This window comes from Dendropsophus ebraccatus, chromosome 6, assembly GCF_027789765.1.
Source record: "Dendropsophus ebraccatus isolate aDenEbr1 chromosome 6, aDenEbr1.pat, whole genome shotgun sequence".
In the NCBI taxonomy this organism is placed as follows: Eukaryota; Metazoa; Chordata; class Amphibia; order Anura; family Hylidae; genus Dendropsophus; species Dendropsophus ebraccatus.
The window spans coordinates 96,603,789-96,609,515 of NC_091459.1; the positions used below are offsets into that span (position 1 = coordinate 96,603,789).

The 5,727-nt window shown below is 36.2% G+C and overlaps 1 non-coding gene across 1 annotated transcript; it reads left to right on the plus strand.

Moving 5' to 3' along the window:
- The first annotated feature begins 4,870 nt into the window (after positions 1 to 4,870).
- Positions 4,871 to 5,058, plus strand: LOC138796153 (U2 spliceosomal RNA). The gene has a single exon (XR_011363757.1). It is a non-coding gene; the product is annotated as a U2 spliceosomal RNA (small nuclear RNA).
- Positions 5,059 to 5,727: the final 669 nt, after the last annotated feature.

Sequence of the window (5,727 nt, forward strand, 5' to 3'; positions counted from 1 at the left end):
CTATACTTGACTACCCTAAGGGTAGGTTCACACTGAGGAATTCTCGAGGAATTGTAGAGGAAAGTTTTCTGCTTGAAATTTCTCGTCTATTCACCTCTGGCAGAATAGGAGCAGAATTTGAGCAGACTTCCATCAGAATTCAAACAGAATGGAAGCCAAATTTAAGCCCCCATTGACTTCTAGAGAATTAACATGTCAATTCTTTGGGTGGAAAGTGGATCAGCGCAGAATATTCTGCTCGGAAATTCTGCAGTGTGAACAAACAAAACTAAAATTCCATTGAACACAATGGGACATTGTTCTGTACATATTTTACAGGACGAATTTAAAGCTGAAATAAGAGCGGATTCCTCTTCAATTCCTCACCTATTCTTCAGTGTGAACCCATCCTAATTTCTTGCAGTTTCTGCTGCAGCTATTGTTCCCTCCACTTTTAGGCCTCCACTGCTCTTCACTTCTGCCTGCTTCTGATAAAAGACCTTGAATTAGGAACCTGGCATTAACAGAAGTTCCTGAAGTCTCTGTCATTCTCCCGAAGCTTTCCCGGCAGCGGGGAGTCTCCGAGCTTCTCCAATTAGACGCCTGTCAGCCAGGGAGAGCTTTGGGGATCTTCGGCGCAGCTAGTGTACGTCACACTGCTTGCATCGGGAACAGACCAGGAGACACGCGGATGCCGGGAACGGGCCCCAGGTGAGTTAACTATTTGTTTAAGGCGAGTATAAGGCGACCCCCGACTTTTAAGGAAATTCTTCGGGGTTAAAAAGTCATCTTTTATGCCACAAAATACAATAATAATGTTGTTAAAATGCAACAATACCCCATGTGCCTGATTTTTTTTTTTTTTTTGCATTTTATTTTAACATACATTTTTTTTTTCCACTTTAGCAGTTTAAAAAGTGCCATTTGAATTTTCTTAAAATAGAAAAACATCAGGAAATGAATAAACCAAAATTAAATAACAATGGATCTGAATATCCTTCAATTTTAGAAAATGTCTGCCATCTAACATCATCAGAGTTTTGTTAGTTTGTCAGAATTTCTCATTTGAGCATGAATTGTCCTTCCTAAACTTTACTCAATCTCTATCAAAAAGCTTTTTCCATTAGCCAAGTACTTTTGTTTTTTTACCTTTTTTTTTTCTTACAAAAAGCACTTTGCTGTGCACACAAATAGCTACCAGTTTATTGTTGAATTTCGACTTGTCATAGCTGCATATTGACCGCCAAATGTGTTTTACCAAAGATGACTGAAATGGTGTGTCATAAAATACCCTTTTGACATCTGTCGATGTTAAGAGCTGAAACAGACTGTGCTGAGCAGTAATAGGATTGAAGCATGCTATAATGCTCAGTTATCTTGGCAAGAACAGAATGTATGGAATCCCCGAGAAGCAGAGTTATTTGAAATGAAGCCAATTTTAAAACTATGCCATGCAAATGAAGACTATTGTAATGCAGTATTACTAGGCAAAAACAAAGTAAGGCTTTCTTCACACGCACACTTTTTTTTTTTTTTTAAGCAAAGTTAAACTCACATATAAAGTTGAATTATTGTGTGTATGTGTGTGTTCTTTTTTAACAAGGGCTTTATGTAATCCATAATTGTGTAGCAAGGTTGATAAATTATAGGGGATGTCACTAAAGAGGAGGGAGATGGGTAACTTTAGAGCGTTGTTTCCCAAAAATGATTAAAAGGAAGGTCTATCTCTCTAGTAGAGATGAGAGAATCTCGAGCATGCTCGGTTCCGCCCAATCCTAGTGTGCAGTACTTGTTCAGCGGTGGCTTCAGAAGTGTAATGCAACCCTAAGGCTGCCTGGAAAGCATAGATACAGCCATAGGCATGCTATCAGTGTCTTGCTCAACCAAATAGACCTAATAGTACTGAGGGGAGCATGGTGCAGCTATCGAAAGCATATTATAGATCATGGGGCTGTTACAGACTTTGCATTTTGGTCCAGCAGCCACTAGGCTTGTCATTGGTTTAGAAGCACAGACAGTACTGTAAGCGTGACACAATATTTTTTATTTATTTTTTTTTTTTACAGGCAAAGTATAAACAATATAACATGCCTATTTTTTTGTTTTACTATTCCATAAAAAAAAAATGTTGCTTGTTCAATTTATATTCCAGGAATATTTGCAACAACAGCTTTTTTATACAATATATGCCTTTAACCTGAGATTGCCATTAAGGTGGTTTTAAGAGTACATTTTAAAGTACACAGATCGCCCAACAAAAGTGGAAAGTTTATTTAAAGAGAAACATTTTAGTTGACAGCTCTGCAAAAGACAAATCTTTCCATTACATATGGTCAGTGAACATATGATTGACAACTGAAAGTCCCTTTCACAAAGGAAAAAAGTCAGCAGCACTGGTGACAAACAAGAAATCGAACAGTCCAGCAGTATACATCAATAAAAGAATAATCAAGTCTTTTAATTAAGTTAAGGCTTCAAAGGAATAATAAAGCTAATTAAACTCAACTATGAGAGAAGAAAACAGAGAAGTAAAATAAAACACATGCATCAAAAATAATTAAAAACATATGGCAGATTAAAAAAATATGTACAAATCGTTTTGCTTTATACAATTGGAAATTCATTCACATTAAAGGATTAACGTAGTAAACATTTTTTTTTTTTTTGCGAGTGAATTTCAGAATTTAAATACATGTTTAACAGTGTATATATGGCAGAATAAAAAAAGACCGTGGATCATGAAAACTTATGGTTGCAAAAGTGCTCATTTATTTACAGTGACATCGGTACAAAGAAGTGTCATACTGTTCCAGTATTTAGTCCAATAAATGGCCAGATAACAATTAATGACCAAGCATGGAGAGCCAACAGTCCCAGATTGCTTATCACAAAAGCTTAAGTATTCCCATGCAGCGGGGATTTATGCAATGTGTATGCAGCAAAGGGGTTACCATGATTCTGATGCTCTCCCAGGTCAGAGTTACCGGTCAGCGGACTAATCTCCTGCGGGACGCAGTTCAATATGAAGTTATATAGTGTTATCTGATGAAATGTGCATACGTGCGAAACAGCTGTAATCTCCTGGACTCAAAAGTGTTTGGCGTCCCAGCCCGATATGAAAATACTTCCTGGATTTTACGTTTACTATATGAAATAATGACTATACGCAAGAATGGTGAATGCCCTTAGCTTTATACTTTGTTACTGAAGTTATAGAGTATGCTATACAAAATCTGAGCACTTAGCCTTGCCACAGTGCCTTAATCCAATGAAAGATAAGCCAAGTAACAATGTGGCACATAGACTGTAAAAACAACAAATCTTCCAAAATTATTTTTTTTAAAAATCACTATTGACATTTCTTTTTGGTCAATTATAGGATAAAGTTCATGTCCCAAAGCAGCATTTCCCAACTCTAGGCCCCAAGTACCACTAACAGGTCATGTTTTGAGGAGTTTTTAATTATTATTTTCCAGGTGATATAAGTATAGTCAGTGCATCAGATATCACCACAGGTGTCCTTTTTATAGGATATCCCCCAAATCTTAACCTGTTTGGGTACTTGAGGAATTGTCTTAAACTATCCACAGTTAAAATCTTTTCATACAAAACTTTATTCTAAGTGTAGAGGATTTTTTGTCCATTGTTTATCCTTTTTTTTCTGGGATAGTTGTGGCTATAATTCACAGTGTATTAAGTTCTAACAATATCCAACAATATCTGTATAATAGCTGTCACTCATCTTTTCCTGCTTTGCGACTTCTCCCTCTTTGCACTGACATATTGTGAAAACAGTAATTATTACGTTAATGTGCACAACTACAGTAACAACTTGGCATTGCTTTCTAATTGCCCACGTGGCACAGCTGTCTATACTTGGTAATCATCTGACTCATACCATCTGTAGGTGTTTGCACATGATTATTATGTCTACAAGATGCAGAGGGGATTTCGTTTGTCATAGAGAAATGAAGAATATATAAGGTGTTAATTAAATAATAAAGCAATACACGGTAATACAGTTGTAGAGAAGGAACCAATATGGAAACCCTACTTGTCACTGACACTTAATCATGCCTGTAATTTAAAAAAAAGTATTGATGAAAAGTACATTCGGAGTCTACCAAGCATGTAAATCACCTTACAACAGTTAATCTATGGCATTATTTTCCAATCAGCTGCCTCACCATACCGTTACTAAGTGTATGTTTGATGCTTGCCTTTTGTTGGTTTTGTCCTGCTTCATGTATATATTTTAATACTAATGATATATTGTTTTATGCAGTAAAGCCATTAGTATAAAATGTGACTGCTAATCTCACATTGGGATTATATTTTCACATAGCATATTAGAAGCCGTTCCAGACCACTAATTGCTAGATTAAATACATTTTCCTATATAAAATAGTTTACCTTTGACTGGACGCATTAAGATTCCAAATAAAATTTTCATGTTCATAGCTACAGTAAATAAACACAGCTCGGGATTTTTACTGCATAATGTATTCTTTATTGCATCGCTGTAGCTTTAATACGGTACTGCTGGCGATTATGCAGCTCGTCTTCCAATGTGCTGCGTAGTCTCTTGTACATTGTACATTTATGTCATACATGTGGCTTCCAAAGATATAGATTTTATGCCATACATATTTAATTTACAGTTATTTTCATAATGGATTTTTCTGCAGCACTATCTGTTTTGTTATGTTAATATCACTTGTCAGTATTAATGCCACGTCTGGTAATGTTATGCAGCGCCCACAAAAATACTAGCTTTTATTTAAGTATACAAATAGCAGTGTAAAAGCCTGATGCTTTTGTTCTCAGGAATTTAAAGGGATATTCTGTTATCTGAAAATTGTATATATAGGGCTTGTGTCATGAAGAAAACTATGTTTTATTGTTTTTTATTGATCAAGTGTAGTATCTGTTCTTATCAATTTAGTATCTGATACTTCCCAGATCTGGGGACCATGTATTTAATGGATTTTTAGAACAGGGAGATGGAAAAATAGCTTGTTCTGTCCTCTCCAGGCATTGGCCTGGTATTGGAGTGCTTCTAGGTTCAGTGCACACAAAAAAAAAAAAAAAATTGATCAATTTTATTAAATTAAACATATTGCAAATGGACAAGCATTTAATAAACTCACTAGCCCTCTATGTACCTGCATTGTTTTGATTTTAGGGGGAAAAAATCCTGGCACTCACCAATATCTTTCTTGCGGTTTTGTTCACATAGCAGATGAACAATCAAAACCAATAGGACATTTCGGCAAGGAATGCCTTTGTCAATTCACTGGCGAAACACCACCAAAACCATCGTTTTTTTTATTGTTCCCATGCTATGTAAATAAAACAGCAATAAAGATGTTGGTAAGTTCCAGGATTTCTTCCTTCTATTCTCCTGGAGTTTTCGCTGCCACCACACCACCCTTCTGCAGAGCGCTGTCCTTCATTTCATTGGTTTAGTTTGATAACCTGTTGCCCTTGGTTACATCCCACCTCTGGGCATCCACTAAGTTAAGTCAGGCATGCTCAGTTCAGTTGTCGTCTCCTTTTATCTATCCCATTAGTATTAGAAGTTTTATTTTCTTGTTTTTTTTACATGCAATCAAGGGGGATTGTGGGAAGATATCTACACTGTTGCATAGCAACATCAGGGTCACAGTTCAGAGAGGAAACCAGAAAGTGAATAAATCCAATAGTACTGGCTTCAGTAAGCTTTTGCATGATTCTCCACTGACAGTA